This window comes from Microtus ochrogaster, chromosome 1 (assembly GCF_000317375.1).
Source record: "Microtus ochrogaster isolate Prairie Vole_2 chromosome 1, MicOch1.0, whole genome shotgun sequence".
NCBI classification, from domain to species: Eukaryota; Metazoa; Chordata; class Mammalia; order Rodentia; family Cricetidae; genus Microtus; species Microtus ochrogaster.
In genome coordinates this window covers 43,152,077-43,169,827 of record NC_022009.1, presented here as the reverse complement: position 1 = coordinate 43,169,827, position 17,751 = coordinate 43,152,077, and positions in this window count along the sequence as shown.

Here is a 17,751-nt window from a genome sequence, read left to right as displayed (position 1 = left end):
TCTTCTTCTTCTTCTTCTTCTTCTTCTTCTTCCTTCTCCTCCTCCTCCTCCTTCTTCCTTCTCTTCTTCTTCCCCCTCTAAAAGCATTATTTCAGACTTGTGTATGTGTGAGTGTTAGTCTGCATGTATGTCTACACCCATGTGATGTACATGGGCCCTGTGAAGTGTCAGTAGATAGAGACATGGGATGGATTAGGCACTGACCCAAGGGGACAAAGAGGATTAGACTCTGGGGAAATGAAAATAGGACACTGGGCTCCTAGGGCTTCCACTACTAATAAAGGCAGAGTTGAGATTCTAAGCCAGGAGAGACAGGGGATGCTGCAGCCCTTCAGCTGGGGCAGAGGGAACACGGTGTGTAGACAGACCTTTTGAGCCCCCGTTATTGGAGGTGTGGTCCTCATACTGACTGTCATCTCTTCATAGTCCTTAGGGTTGGGGAAATGGAGTAAGATTTGATGATAGGGTAGGAGGGGATTCCTTTAGAAAGATATGACAACCCAGGACCCCAGACTGTAATATTGCTTGAAATAAAGGTCTTTAAGATGTTACTAACCCAAGGTCTTGAAAAACCATCATCCTGATTTAGGGTGGACCCTAAAGCCAATGACAGGTGTTCTGATACTTGTGTTAAGGCAAGTCCCTTAGACCATGGTACTGATGGAAGACGGGGGAGCCTTTAAGAGATGGGCCTAGTGGATGGAGGTGTACCTTTAAAAGGGAGGTCAGCATCTGCCTCCTTCTCTCTCTTTTTGTTTTCCAGTTGCTGAAAAGTGAATCCAGCTCTTTCATCACAGGGTCCCGCCATGACGCTCTGATACTGTGACGCTGTGACACCCTGACATCATGACCTCTGTTCTGCCACAGACCCAGAGAGAGGGGCCCAGCAAGTTTGGGCAGAAATCTCTGGAATGTTAAACCACCCAACTTTTCCTTGGTTTTAAATTAATTTAGTTTATGCATTTTCCCCCCTTTTAAAAAAAGGGTAGAGTGCTCTCTGGTGAAGAATAAAGTGTGTTAAGCTTTGTGATTGATCTTGCTTAACGAAGGCCCCGTTTCCAGGGCTAGTCTCTTACTACCATTATCCTACCATAGTCCAGTATGGTGAAAACCGCAACTTTAGGTGGGGAAACAGAGGCTGGGGAAGATGAAGTTATGTGGTCAGTAGAGGGTAGAGAATGAGAATGTGACCTGCCCATGACCAGGAACAATGTGCTGGGTCACAATAGCCCTGTTTTAGCAAGGGGTGGGGATGAGAGGCAAGAGTTGGATCACAGAATCCTTTAGTTTGGAAAGTGAGGTTGGTAGAAGCTGTGGTTTATTGGAGCTGGTGACAGAGAGAGGCTTTTACAAGGGCTATCAGGCCCTGGGGCAGAGTTTTTAGGAAGTAGTGTTCCCCTGCTAATCTGAAGGTAGAAGCAGGGGTCCACAGAGGTACCCTGGCCTTGCTGGGGTGGGAGGTGCTGCTGCATCAAAGATGGAGCCCTTCTCCCCACCCCTGCTCCTCCCTTCTGAGGGCCCAGTCAGAGTCAAGGAGCTTTGGAGCCCTGCTACTTAGAGGAGGACATGGAGAGGAGACCAGAGGGACAATGAGACCTCCAGCAGGGACACGGTGCTTTAAAGCGAAAACATCCTTCCCATCAGGCCATGGGGGACACCAGGTTCTAGGGCTTGGTCACATGGGGCTGAGGTACTTGTGGTGAAGCCTATTTTAAACTCTCACTGGGGCCACTTCCCTTCCAGATGCCCTTGGCTCATAAAGCCTTTGTCGAGTAAGGAGGTCTCAGAAATCACCAAGGCATGTAGCCAGTCAGACACCCAGGGGGAGGGGTGGGAAGAAGCTGCTCTTCCAGGCCCCTGGTTATCCCTAAGGCTGGTGCTGAACACTCTCTGAGTCTCCCCAGCCAAGAGGCTTGGCTAATCATCGGAAAAGAGAGATTTGCAGGATCTCTCAGCTGTCTCCTAGAGCCAGAAGGCAGGCACCACGGTGCGTGTTTGATTCCGCGAGCTCAGTAACACATCATAAGCCTTGGCCCACCCCTACTGGTGCCTAGGTCAGGGTTCTGGTGCAAACCCAGATGACTTGGGTCACACCCTTGTGGGAACAAACCGCTCCATCCCTCTGGAGGATGTGGAGGTATGGCTGGAGGGCCATGGAGCAGAACAGGAAGCCCTGTGTCCTTGCCTGAGGAGGAGTTATGCTTTATGAGAGGGGATATGGAGAGACAGGGACCCTGGAACTTTTGGCGTGAGAAGGACCCCATAGATCACCAGGCGTAGAGGTACTCTGTTGATCTTAGGGTGCAGGATGGACCTGGGTTATCAAGAATATGGAGTGGAAGGGATGAGGGGTGTGGCTCAGAGGCAGATTGCTTGCCCAGATGCTTAAAGCCCTTGGTTTGAGTCCCAGCTCCAAATAAAACTGGTCATAGTGGTACATGCCTATAAGTCAATCACTTAGGAGATAGAAGCAAGAAGGCTAGAAAAGTTCAGGGCCATCCTGGCCTAGATGGCAGTTCAGAACTCATCTGGGTTTATATGGTATCCTCTCACAAAAGGAGAACAACAGAGTGTGGCCAAGGAGGGAGAGGGGTGAGGGGATCCGAAGTGGGTGGAACCGACTGAATCCGAGTGCTCTCCAGGTACGAGAAAGATCCAGGCTTCAGAAACAAGAGCCCTTCCACATCCCAGGGATAGAAATGAATAGATAGGTTCCTGGCCTTCAATCCCGTGACCCCCAGGTTCTTTTCTACACGGAGGGCTGTTTTAGCTAGGGTTTCTCTTGCTGTGAAGAGACACCACGACCACAGAAACTCTTATAAAGGGAGGCATTTCATGGGGGCAGACTCACATTTTCAGAGGTTCAGTCCATCATCATCATGGCGGGGAGGGAGCATGGCCATGTGCCCTGCGTGCAGGCAGACAGGGTGCTGGAGAAGTAGGTCAGAGGCCGACAACTTGCAGGCAACAGGAAACGGTCTCTATGTCTCACTGAGGGAAGCTTGAGCAAGAGAGATCCCAAAGCCCACCCCTACAGTGACACGCTTCCTCCAACAAGGTCACACAAACACCGACAAAAGCCACACTTACTAATAGTACCACTCCCTTTGGGGGACATTTTCTTTCAAACCACCACAAGGGCCATGACTGGTGCACTCCTTGTGGTTAGTGTACAGGGAACAGAATTCTTGGCTATTCCTTCCAATCATTGTCGCCTAATTGTGCAGGTTGTGGTCTGTTCCTCCCCTCCCCTCAACCCCAGCTGCAAGTGACTCTAAACAGAGAGGCCCCCAAAGCCCTGGCCATTTGATGTATCATTAAATACACCTTCTCACACTTGGCATGCGAGCCCTGATAAAGTTTCACCTTTTAACGAAATAAATGACTCAATTAACAAGATGAAAAACAGCAGTGTGGTGGCAGGCCCACTTGGTGGCCTGAAAAAAAAAGGCTGGAGAAGAATTATCCCAGCAGGGAGCTAATGTGGGCAGAGACCTGGCGCTCTGTGGGCGTCGCTGCCTGCCAACCTGCCAGCCTGCCAGCCGGGGTGGACAGGGCCTGCTGACCGCTGCTAGGGGGGCTCCCACGTTCTGGGCTAGGGGCCAGCAGGGGCGGTGGGATCCAGCAGAGCTGATCCAGCCTACTGCTTAACTTGAGTCAGGTGGGAAGGGGGCAGAGAGAGGGAGGGAGAGAATGAGGGAGGGGAAGGGAGTAAAGAAGAGAGGGAGAGGGAGAGGGAGAGAGGAGTAGAGAGAGAGAGAAAGAGAGAGAAGAGGAGAGAGGGGGAGAGGGAGGAAGAAAGAGAGGAAGAGAGAGAAATAATATACAGCAGCCTGTATGCTCCTGTCTGTCCTAGCATACAAAATTATAAAAAAAAATATGTCTGGTGTGTGTGTGTGCGTGTGTGCACACTCTTGCACACCTGCAGTTCATGTGGAGGTCAAAGTGGACACGTGGACGGACACCTGCTCTCCACTTTGTCTTTTGAGACATTTGAACCTGCATCTCTCCCAGTTGGCAGTATTGGCTGGCCAGGAAGATCACAGAGCCTCTCATTTTTCTCTCTCTGCCTCCACAGCACTGGGCTTACAGGCAAGTGATAGGAATGCATGCTTGTGTGTGTATGTGCATGTGTGTGTGTGTGTGTGTGTGTGTGTGTGTGTGTGTGTGTGTGGATCAGAGGTCCACTTTTGGTGTCTTCCTCTAACTGAGTTCACCTTGTTTATACTGAGACAGATTTTTCTCCCTGAACCTGAAGTTTTGGTCAGACTGCCAGGGAGTTGTCAGGGTCTACCTGACACCTCCACCCCTTCAGTGCTGGGATTTGATGCAGGTCACTATACCTGGTTTTACATGGATACTGGGATTTGAACTCAGGTCCTGATGCTTGCACATTCAGCAAGCACTTTTCCCACTGGGCCAATCTCATTAGCCCTATCCATGTTCATAAAGAAACACATGAATGCCCAACTCTGTGCTGCATACCTAATGTATCTTTTCTGTGGTGGACACAGGCTGGTCCAGGGAACAAGTTCCTTTCTCAAAATTTAAGACGTGCACAGTGTGGGAATAGCATCCCCATCATGGTCCCAATTTTCTCTTCAACAGAATCAGCAGCTTTGCCCAGGCCAGGAGCTCTCAACTTGAGGGCATTAACAAGCTTACTGACCTGTTGGTGTGAATGCAAGTCCAGCTGGCGTGGGGCCCGGGCTGTGGAGTGCAGCACCCTCCGGGCAAGGGTCCTACACCCTCGTGACTTGATCTCTGTAGTCCACTCCCATCTTTTCCTCTCCCACCACAGCTGCAGCGGCAATCTCAACAGGCCCCCCTCATTACTACTGTCTTTGAAATGATGGCGGTTATTAGACCCTCTGGCAAGCCTTGTTATTTAATGTGTTAATAAAGAAACACACACATTTCTAGGTCACAAATCTGTTTTTAATATTGGATTACTGTCAGAATAATGGGGTTTCTTTGTCATCAAATGCATTTTATATTTTATGCAGGCAAATTTTTATTCTGACTTGGTCCTCAGCTTCGCCCACCTGTCAGAAGGGCCCATGGCAGGAAGATGGCTGAGAGCGCCCGGGCTGGGAACATCAATAGGTCTCTGGAACTCTGAGGTCTTGTGAAGCCAAGGAGCTGGAGAATCGATCTTGGTGGCACTGGTGCCCTCTTGGAGCGCTTGCTGTATACTTGGGCCACTGTTATTTTATGTAGATGGGTAGTTGCACATGGAAGACCTTCACGGTCCGAGGTGCACACTCTACTGAGTCTCGGCAAGTGTGTCCACTCTCTCCAGTGGTGTGCTAATGTAGAGCCATGATACACCTCACAGTGCTCCTTTGTGTTCATTACTGCCCTGCCCTTCTTTGTGTAAGAGCAAGAGATGGTCACTGCTGTTGTCACATCCTGAATCTGCTCTTGGCCTTTCTCACACAGAGTCCCATTCTATCCACTTCTGCATGTGTCTGTTTGACATCAGCACAGTGCCCAGAGGTGCGTTCGTGTTGTAGATTCAATGCCCTATCCTTTTTATGATTTCATGGTATTCTAGTGTAGCAATCATAAGGATAAGTAATGATTTTTCACATATATGCATTCACACACACATTTTGCCATTGTAAGCACGAGAGTATACCTTTTGGTCATGTGCATGGTGGTGGAGCTTTGGTTGGTTGACAATCTGTCTGAGAAGGATGGCCATATCCAAGCTCTGCTCCATCTGTGAACATGACACATGGACAGGTGTCCACAGATTCATCTGGGTCATTGGTTTTGTTCTGAGTGGTTTGGTTCGAACTTTGCCCTCAAAACATGAGCACTGCTCACGAACAAAGAAGAGAAACTGGTACTCTTCATGATGACTGTTGTCCATGCTACAAGAAATGTGTGGTCATGGTTCTCATGAGATGGAGAACACCCCCACCTTGGTCTCAACATGTGAGACCACACATGAGAAGAAACTGGAGCGGAACACTGCATACTTGGGGTTCACAGGCCACAGTGATGATATACAATATCCTCAGATCCCAGAAGGAAAACCTCAGGGCTGGAGTGCTTAGGGAAGCTTCCAGAAGAAGGGGTCACTTGAGCAGGACACTGTTGGTGGAAAGAAGAGGTGGTTTGCTGGGAATGTGCAATGCAGGTGAGTCCATGGGGCAGGTGAGAGACAGAATGCACACCCTGATGACGTGCCAAGGATGGTCAGCTATGGGACACGTGTGGGGAGGTCAGGGGCTGGATGCTGGCTTTCCAGGCATACTTCAGATTTCAGTTACAGGTTGAGAGCTTGAACCCCCCTGAACCCTGTGGGGAGATGGGATGTAAGGAGTCAAGGCTGGTTCCAGTTTGGGTTAATTTTTATGTTCTAACTGCTGTGTAGTCACAATGACCAAGAACTAATCAATCGGTTCATGGTCTGGCATCTGGGAGGTCCATCATACAGATGCTGGCACCTAGAAAAGTCTCGTTGCTATGCTGTCCCAAGGTGAAGGACAAAGAGAGAACAAGAGGGCAGGAAATTGAACCCATAGTCTTGTATAAATTTACAAGGGTTGATGATCCACATGTCTCCTCCCCTGGGTCCTGCCTCTCCCGGTTCCACCTCACAGCCACCATCTCCCCAGGCCGTACCTCCCCTAGGCACTGCCTCCCAATACTGCTGCCTGGGAGGTTCTGGTTGGTTCCATTCCAGGCTGTCTAGGGGACACAGTCCAATCACATTCAGTTCCTTGAAACAGGGCACAGGGCACAACTCCCAAGTTGGATCACAGGAAATACAACTTTTTTTTTTCTAAGATAGAGTTTCTCTGTGTAGTCCTGGCTGTCCTGGAACTTACTCTGTAGACCAGACTGGCCTCAAACTCAGAGATTCACCTGCCTCTGCCTCTTCCGAATGCTGGGATTAAAGGTGTGTGCCACTATTGCCCAGATTTTTAACTAAAGCAAAACGTTTCAAAAGTCTTGTGTTTCTGGCTTGACAAGGGGATCTTCCTCCAACCACTGTTTATTTCTTGCTCCTTCTGCCGAATGGTCCATCAGAAACCCACTTCTGCATCAATGGTCTTCCACATTTGTTTGGGCAAGCTTTGTGTACAGTTTTCTATTTTCCAATTTTTTGATGTTTGGGAGGTGGTATTGGGAGGTGGTTATGGTGGTACTCTATGAAGGCATCTCTGGGTCTACAAGAGGGTGAAGCAGATCCTGAGCTGGCACTCAGTGTCTGACCATGTGGTGTTCTCCACCTTGTCACTGATGCAGTTCAAGGCCCTCGCCACTTGCCAGCACCCTGTTCTTGGATTTTCCAGCTTCCAGAACCATAAGCCAAAGTCATCACTGTTCTCTGTAACTGCCAAGGTTTTTGTTACAGCAATAGAGTGGGCTAAAACAATGGGAAAGCTGGAGTCTTCTCTCGGTGTAGTTTTCTCCTTTTCTTATGTGTACATGCATGTTCGTGTGTGTGTATGGGGAGCCACTAAGATGCCAGTGGTGGTCTGGCATCACCAAACTGTTGAAGGCAACCTTTGGAGAAGGGGGAGAGACAAGGAAGGCAAGGGGGAACAGAGGCGAGGGAAGGAAGTGTTTGTGTGTCATGTGGGGAGACACACATTGTCCCCTCCAATTCCAGGCTGCAGGTTTTCTAGCTCTGCTGATTTCTGGCTGTTCCCGGATCTCCAGATGTGCTCCCCAGATGTGCTTGCCCTATGGCATCTCTGCTGCTGCTCATCCCCTCAGCCCTTAGCCTGCGTGTTTGAATGAATAGAGAAAGGGCTTTGCTCCTGGTAGCTGTCAGGCTCTGGGCAACTAAGCCAGGGTCCCTCTTCTGTCTTTGTAAAAGCTGTGGCTCAGGACGGTCTGACACATGGCCAGGTGACTGTTTGAGTCATTCCCAATTACACTAAGCGACACTCTGGAGCTGTCAATGCTTACCTCTGGAGTACAGCAGCAGGAGACAGCGACTCAGGTGAGGGACAGCAGAGGAGCCTTAGGAAAGGCCTACAGACCCACCTGCCTATTGTATGGCTATTCATTAACCTCAGTTTTGTAACCACAAAGCAGAGCACCAGCTAGGCTTATCCAGGGACTTATGGCTGCTGGTAGCCGAGCCACACTCCTGTCACTCAAATACACGGGGGACAGGACAAACCTTCCTAGAAATTTGTCCTAGGTCCTATACGCGACAATGGACAAGTTCAGGGTTCCCTAGCCTAAGAGGGGCTAAGGCAGCTTACACTACAAACTCAGGTAAACCCCCAAAGAGAACTTGACTATTTTAGAAATGAACCATAGACTATCAGTGTTCTCAAGTGCTGCTGAGCAGGCTGGGCAGCAAGATGGCTCCAGGGATAATGGCGTTTGCTGCCGAGCTTGATGACCAAGGCTGCTGGGTCCCTGAGACTTGCACGGTGATGGAAGAGACCAGAATCCTGCAGTAGTCCTCTGACCTCCATATGCGCTCTGTGGCATGCATATGCTACCCCTCAATAAATAAATAAATATAAAACAGTCAAACAGAGGAAGCAAAGCCAAGCTCCAGCACTCTATGGTGGGTGGAGTTTTACCTGAAGACTGTCTGTCATGATTAGGTCCTGTCTGTTCTTAGCTGAAACTAAAGTGCCTTAAGACACCATCTTTCTGATGGCATCAGGGGAGAGCCTGATGCCAAAGCACTGATGGGCAGTCCCTCGCGGGGAACCATTCCTCTACATTTTCCTGACTGATTGGGTTTTGATTAATCAGTTAAAACCCTGAATTAGTAGAACTGGGCAAAAAAGAATTCAGCTCGAGCGTTTGAAGAGCTCAAACATCTGGAAGAAATATGACTATCAAACAGCAAGTTACTTGGCGGGCAGCGGCGGCCATGAGCCAGCAGCTTTCTCAGCTGCGGAGTGTTAGGTTTCTGGTACCCAGAGAGAGAGGCAGCTCTCAGGTTGGATGACTTGGCTGTGAAAAATGGCTGAGACAGCGGCCCCCAGTCCAGGGCTGGCTTCACACCTCACAATCTGGGCCATCGCCCAAGGTCTTGTGCCCCAAAGGGCCACCCCTGGCCTTCTGTTTGCTCTAAATGGCTAGCGGTTCCTCATCGTTTGTCTCTGGACCCCTGTTTCTTAAGTAGTGTCCAGGTGGACATGTGTGTGAGCAGCTGAAATGCTGCCCCTGGCATGACCAGTCCTCCACACCAGGAGCAGCGTGTCAGCCAGCCACAGTGCAGGAGGTCATGAGAGTCAGAGCAGGTCCAAGGTGGCTGTCCTGGGGAAGTCCCGGCCCAAGGGGAGCTGGCGACTACGTAGAGTTGGGAAGTGGGGTAAAGCAGTTTTGTTTACTGTGTCTTTCCCACTGTCTGGCAAGAAGGAAATACTCAGTCACACGCTACAGACCCACACTGTGATCTAGGATGGGCCGTGTGGGTAACAGTGATCCTGTAAGACTGCAATGGACTGAAGGGGTCCCACTACCTCGAGCCATCAAGTGTCCCAGAAGTTTGTGGTGATGCTTCTGTGAACACGCATTGTGTGATAGTATGTCAGCGATGTGGGGCATCATGTCTGATCCTGGTGCATAGTGCAGACTTCACATCGACTAGCACCCTTCTGTCCTGCTTACATGAAAAAGTTGACTGTAGCTCAGCACGCTGGCTTTGCCATCAGCCACCCCTCAAGCCTTTGGTTTACTGACCTTTCAACAGGTCATTTCTTTTCTGTGGTCCACTGTGACCCGTGTTGTTTCCTTGTCATGGCTGTGTATATGGTGCGTGTATGTCATGCATGTATGTATCTCTGTGTCATGATGTGTGTATGTGTATTGTCTGTGAACATGTGTGTTGTCTGTGTACATATGTGTTGACTGTATGTCAGTGTATGTGTACATGTGCATGTGTATGTGAATGTGCACATGTGCACACACAGTCTGAAGTGGCTGGCAGACCACTCATCTGGGTTCGTGTAAACACAGTGGTACGGCTTCATGTTCACGCAAACACAAAATTGCCTGATGTTGCACTTCTCCTGGGTGCCCTGTAATTCAGCAGTACCAGGCTGTCCGTGTACACTCAAGCCACAGGTGCACATTGTAGACTTTCCCTGCTGCTCAGATGCTCACCTGTAATCTGGAATAAAGACTCGAGTGGGAAAACTTCAGCTAATAATTCAGTTTTAATTTCTTCTTAGAATGACAGTGCTTAGCAGACACAGAAAAGATACAGAACACACACAAACACATACTACACACACACTTGCAAACACACGTCATACACACATGCAAGCACATACCACATACATGCACACCACACACACACATCATACACGGATATACTATATACACAAACACACACACACGCAAACACAGTACACCACATACACACATGCAAACACACATATCACACACACATGCAAACACAGATCACATACACGCACACTACACACACCACACACTTGCAAACTATACATATAAACACACGTGTACACTACACACAAACATGCAAACACACACCACATACACATACATTTCATACACAAACACACACAGCACACAATACATATGCACACACACATTCCACACACACACTACACACACAAAACCACACAGCACATACGCGCACATGGAAATGCAAACAACACACACATACACATCACACGCACACACCATACACACACACACACACACACACACACACACACACACACACACACACACACACGGGGTGGGGAAGGATCTGCAAGCTGTCCTTTACTGTCTTGCAGAGCACGTTTTTCCTGCTGTTTGAACAAGTACATCTGCTTTCACATTTTATCCTGGGCCCCACAGATGGCAGCCACCCTGACCAAGCCTCTTGTCAGGACCTGGAGACTTTAAACCATGTTCAAACAGGACAAGGGCCTGTGAAATCTCACTCCGCACTGTGCTTGGACCAGAGTTGTGCTCGCTTTGCTACAGTTGTGGTAAGATGGCACTGGGGAAAGGGAAGGCGTCTCCCCCGCTGGAAGCTGAGCCATCCTGACTTCATCTAACTCTGGGACACTTCTAGTGGACTCAGGCCCAGAGAAGTGCACTGGCCTGAATGAGGTCACACAGCTCAGCAGCAGAGGAATTAGAACCCCAACCCAGATGCCCTATATTTTGGTGACTGGAATTCTCACCTCACTGATGTGTTCTACACTCTAGAGTTGAATGATCAGAGAGGCCAACCTCCTGCGGGGGTCTCATATGCAATGCTAGCTGGGCTGAGGAGGCATGCAGGCTGGCTCAGTCTCTGAAACTTCTGGAAGCTTCCAGAAACTTCTGGAAGCAGACTGAGTAGGTGCGGCGGAATGGTTCACCGAATAATAATGATAGAGGGTCTGTATGCATGAAACCCCAGTGCCAGGTTGAGTTACTTGCTGCTCCAGTTCAGGTTCAAGCCTCTAGAGTTGGGAGTCGGTAAACAACTACGGCTATGTTCACGTTCCCAAATGACAAATGTTATAAAGAAAATGTGCAGAGTTAGGGGGACCAGCAGAGAATGTTCCTGGAGGTTCCAGGCCTTAGTTTCCCCATCTGTACAATGGTTACAATAAAACCTTCCTGAGAGGCTGGAGAGAGGAGTGACAGACATGTCTTGTATTACACCAGCACTGTGGTGAGCTGTTATTTGGGAAAGACCAAGACGAGACACTGAACGAGTGCCACCCTTCTCCTCTGTGGAAGGTCACCATGTCTGCATGTTGTCTATGGCAGGGAAAGTCACTGGCATTATTCCTAGTGGGCACAGTTCCCACGAGTGTGGCCAGTTCTGTCTACCTGTGTTTATTATAGGCAGATTTCTATTTTAACAGAATTTGGGAAAACTCCAAGAAAAACTTCATCCATTTCTCCCTGTCTATCGTGGCACGTACTTGGCTCATTCACTAATTAGACATTATCTTGACTTAATGTTGTCATCTAGATACCTATATGACAGGCTCAGTAACAATGTCACCTCTATTTGATCATGTTCAAGGCTTGAGACATGGCATCTACTAGATATATAATTTTATGACCAGGGATAATATAGTCATCTACAATAAATAAGCTGGCATGGAACACTCACGCTTGCAGGGTTCCTACAAAGGTTTCGTTTGAGGTTTCAGGTAAGATTTTTCTTTTAAAAGTAAATAATCAAGAATTGGTTCTCCCCAGGAGCTTTCCTTAGTGTCTTAGGGGTTAGAAGCTGGGAAAACAATAAGGAAAACTGAGTCATGACATAGGCAATAAAACCAGCAACAGGACTGCCGAGTAACTCAACAGTTAGATTGCTGCCCAGCATGCAGGAAGCTCAGGGTTCCATACAGAACCCCAATAAAACTGGGCCCGGTGTTCCTGTCTATAATCCATCTCACAGGAAGGAGATGCAGGGGGATCAGCTGTTCAAGGTCTCCTTTGGCTACATAGTGAATTCAAGGCTAGCCTGGGCTATGTGAGACCTGTCTCTGAAACAAAGCAAAACAAAACAGTCAAAAGCAAAGGGAATTTACCTGAAAACACATGAACAAAACTCACACCTCAAATGTGGAAATACAAACTGTCTAAACAACCACTTCAAAAGGTTCTACAGGAATATGCCCACTGTTCCTGGAACCAGACATAATTTCATATCTGCAGGTGGCATTTGAAAGTAATGCTGAAAACTATGTTTTATTACATTTATTTAATTATTATTTATTGTGTTTGCATATATTCATGCTGTAGTGTGCTTATTGAAGGTCAGGGCACACAGACGGTTGATGACATCATGTATGAAACTGATCCTTGAAGTGTGTGGGCTCCTGGGACTGAGGATCAGAAATGAGGGGCAGGCTTGGTGCTAAGTCTCCTGCTCACTGTAGGATTTTCCCTCCTGAGTTCCCAGAAGCTCTAGAAAGAGGCCTGTCTTCACATGTCATTGGTCAGAATTGAGTCACCTGGCCACTGAGCATTGACTGCACTGCTCCAGCTGGCTTGCAGCAGTCAGTATCTCCCTTAGACTGGGGGTTACCGGTGAGGAGGTGAGGAGACACCTTTTGTGAGCAAATCGAGCTTCTGGCAGGAAGGAAAACCCGTGGGAGAAGGAACCAGGAAGCTGCCTCTGGTTCCCTGCTCTCCATTCTCGTGCAGAGGAGCCCCTGTTGTTTGTTTTGTTTATTTATCTGTACGTGCTGACCCCTTCCAGGATGCTGTAATGTCAAGGCCAGCCTCTGGTTTCTGGCTCTTCCTCACTGCCCTGTCTACCTGGCTGTGGTTGTGGGAGTGAGGCGGTTACATTCCCTTTTCTGAAGGGAACAAGCACAGCCCCCAACTCCTCATGCGCATCATGCATATGGAGACGCTGCCACCGCAGTTGTCTTTTTTATTTATTCCTCGGTGACACTTTTTTTTTTAACCTTACCACTGACAGCATGTTCTCCAACCTGCTGTATCCACAGTGAGCAAACAATTCGATGTTGCAACAGTAACAGACTTCTGGTGCATGTTGGGGCTCACAGCTTCTTTGGGGGAATGCAGTGATCTCACTGGGTTCATCTCTTCTTGCTGATGTCCACTCCCGGATTCAATATCGTGGGGAGGGAGGTGGGGTTGTTCCTGTGTGTGTTTGTGTGGTGTGCAGGACATGGATGTGTTTACTGAGGCCAGAGGACAGCTCAGATTTCACTTCTCAGGTACCATTCCCCTTTTGGAAGCAGGGTTTCCCCTTGGCCTGGAACTTGTCGAATAGGCTAGGCTGGTTGGGTGGCAAGCCCTGAGGAGTTTTCTTTCTTTATTGCTCCAGTACTAGGCTTAAGCAGATGCTGTCATGCCAAGCTTTTTTTTTTTTTCTTTCTTAAATCATGGGTCCTGGGCATTGAACTTAAGGCCTTCACACATATTACCAACCGAGTCATCTTCCCAGACCTAAAATTCCATTTTAATATGCAGGGCACAAAGAAATGCATTAATATGTAAGCAAAACCTGCAAGAGACCCTTTACTATCTGTGCGGCTCATCCTCACAACTTCCAAAATTTGTTTCCAAGGCATCCTTGACTCCAAGTAGCTTCTTCTGGATCATGACTGATGGAATGTCACGGAATATGAGGCCTGCCACAGGGCCCAAGAAATGGATTTGGAACTGCAAGAGAGAGACGGGAAGGCAAAGGGAGGGATCCAGGCCACCCCTCTCCAAAGTCACACTTGGCGGTTCCTCCCCCCTTTTCATCCATCACGACGGCTATACCCCCTAGATCAATGCTCTGACTTGTTTGTTTTTCACAATGAAGGGGAACTTCATAGCCTCATCACTCATTCCAGAGTGTTGGGGGAGAAGGGAAAAAAAAAAAAAGCCCAGAAAAACAAAAGCCAGCCACCGAAATTTGCATGGTGCTCAATTATACATTAGTGAACATCACTTGGCAATCTGTTCATATCAATTTAATTGGATTTTAATACTGCCTCTGATCTTGTTTGCTAATTAACAGCAGTGCTTGGAAATAAAGCAGAACCATGCACCCAGCAACACCTTTGATCTCCACCATATGGAGCTGCACCAAGCTCTGGAAAAAAAAAACCCTCCCGTGCCTCCACAGCAGGCCGAGGGAAGCAGGGCCCCCAGATGGCCGGGTACCATGGGCGCCTGCACCCCGTGGATTGTCTTGTGCTCCAATTGGTCCCTGTCGCAAAGGCAAAAGACTCGCTTCACGTGCTGCAGGCAAATGTGTGTCCCCAGAGCTGGGGAGGTTTGTGGATTTCACAGCTCAGTTTTGGGGGACAAATATTTGAGTAAACAGAATTGACCCTGACGATTCTGCTTTGGAACAGGGTCTTGCTATCAGGACAGAGCGGGCGTGTCAAGAGCTGGTAGAGAAGACTGAAGCTGAGTTGTACCTCAGAATGTACCTTTCGACCCATGGGAATCTCTTCCACTTGTCTAGGTTCACCTGCAGCTTTGAGACAAGATCTTTACACTTGCTAAGAGGTAGATGATGACCTTGGATTCCTGATCTCTCTGCCTCCATCTCTCAAATAGTGGGATTACAGGCATGTGCCACCAGGGCCGTTTTGTATGGTGCTCGGGATCAAATCCAGGGCTCCATGCGTGCTATGCGAGCATCCTACCTACGTAGTCACCCCATCCATCCCCATTTTTTTCTTTGTGTTTCCTGAGTCCTTGGGTTTCTCACGGCACTGGCTGTTGACTTTCGGGTTGACTATCCACTGACTGGGGAAACCTCTCAAGGTGAACATCACTGGAGAAATTGGGAAGACAGCTGGGTCATGTCAGACCCTCTGGGACCAGGCAGGAACAGACATATCTGTCTTCTGCGCATATACAGTTGACATGAATTCAGTCCTAGGATGGCAGCACCTGAACCGGGAAGGAGAATCTTCCCAGGAGCCCAGGAACGAGGGTTCTCCAAATGCCCTTGGTCACTCTTCACTTTTATGGCCGTCAAGTAGCTGTTAACTTTTCTTCCTGACACACAGAAAGCATTTACCTGTCCCCAGAGGAATGGCCCGGAATGCTATCCAGCCTCTATACCCAGAGTCTAGCCCAGGTGCTCATCACCCCTTCCCTTGTGTTTATTTACTGTGGATCCACCGTGGGCAATACCAGAGCCTCTGCCCATTTGGTTACAGAACCACTTTCTGGTTTTCTTGTTTGGATTTGTGAGAATTCCTCACATGTGTTGAGGGGAAGTCCTTCGTCAGATTTGAGATCCACAGAGATAGTCTCTGGTCTGTCTGGTCTTTTAAATTTTCTTGGCAAAGGCTTTTGAAGAACAGAAATTGCAGACTCTAATTTCTCTTTTCTTCTCAGATTGTTACTTTGGGCTCTGTGTTTAAGAAATCTTTAGCCAAAGCCATGCAGGGTTTTCTCCTATATTTCCTTCTAGAACAAAATGTGCTGGAGTCTTGAGCAGTAGAAGGCTTTTCCTGCTCAGCCCTTTGGTCTCTGTGATGAGTTAAGGATTTGGTGATCTCCTGCTCAGTTGGGTGTGCTAATCCCAAATCAGCAGCCGTGCCCCAAGCCCCTCCCTGGCGTTCTTCTCAACACGTTTCCTGCCTCTGCGTTCTCTCCTTGATCTTCTGGGTGGCACTCTATAGTGTGCTGGTGTTTGCCTGGAGTTAAAGGTAAAGGGTTAAACAAAAAAGCTCACATTCTTGATCTGATCTTGGGGGGCCTTGCTTAATGTCCTGGTCAGGTATTTTTTTTGGGGGGGGGGTCAACTTGGCACACCTAGGAAGAGAGAGCCTCAGTAGAGAAACTGTCTCTATCAGATAGACCTGTGGCCAAGTCTGCAGGGGCATTTTCTTCATTGCTAGTTGATGTAGCAGGGCCCACTGTGGGTGGCGCCATCCCTAGGCTGGTGGTCCTGGGTTGTATAGGAAAGCAGACTGAGCAAGACCAGGGGAGCAAGCTAAAAACAGTTTCTGTTTGAGTTCCTCCTGTTCTGGCGTCCACTGAAAGCTGTAGGATGAAATAAACCTTTTCCTCCTCAAGCTGCGCTGAGATGTGGCGTTTAATCACATGATAGACTGTCCATCATTCCTTTCTTATTCTTTGGAAACTTCACGCAAATGAGCAATGAATTTTGACCATTCTCTTGCCTATCACTGTCCCCCCTTCACCCTCCTCCCACAGGAAACGCTTTCTGTTTCTAACAGGTCCCCTCCCTACTTTAATGGCTTTTTTGGTGACCCACTGAGTACACCAGTGACCATTCAACTGGTGAATACAACCCCTCTCCTGAGAAGGTTTTTTTTTTTTCTGTTAGTAGACAGTAGTTAATATAGTGACTCATAACTGCTCACCAAACCATTTGAATTCTCATTGTCTAACCTCTTGGTTCTAGACATAGTAGAATGTCCAGATCAGAAGCCTCATTGATTTCTGGATTTTTCTACCCCTTTTCTATTCTGCTTGCAAACTGGCCATTTCTTCTCTTCGTTTATCTCTTTTATAATGATTTCTTCAGATGGCCCAACTGTAGGTGAAGTACACAGGCTGGGATGACTGCATCTCCCAAGCCCTTTTCCAGAGCTGTAAGTTTATATGTGACTCCACATGACCTGGTGACCCATTAAAAGACAAGATATGTCTCCATCTCTCCAAAATGTAGGGCTGGGGCAGAGGCTAGCCACTTACAGTAAGTATGTATTCCAGGAAGGGAACGGATGGGAGGAAACCCCAGTTCTGCCTGCAACAGTTTAGTGATATTTTATTTATGTTTTAATAAATAAAGCTTGCCTAAAGATCAGAAGGGTAAAGCTAAACCACTGGAGGTCAGGCACACACCTTTAATTCCAGGATTTAGGAGACAGAGGCAGATGGAGCTCTGTGAGTTCAAGGCCACCCTGTGCTACCCAAGATCGATGTAGAAACAGATCCAGGTGGTGGTGCTCACACCTTTAATCCAGTACTAGGGAGTCACACCTTTAATCCCAGCACTAGAGGGTATATAAAATGGAGGAGAGGCAGGCTGCTTAGTCTGCTCAGTCTGTTTAGTCTGCAGTCACCCAGCCTTGGTAGAGGTAAGACTTCTCTAGTGACTTGGCTGCATTGCTTTTCTGGTTTTCACTTTGAACTCTAATATCTGTCTCTGGATTTTTATTATTTGTGCTACAAACAATCTTAGGAAGGATGGTTTGCCCATATCTTGCCACTTGGTTGAGGAGTCGGCTTCTCTCACTTGCAGTTCTAACCTGTCTGAAGTCCTATTTCTATACCAGTCAGGATGAGGAGCTGTAACAAACAGACTTAGCAGAGAGAGTTTAGTAAGTT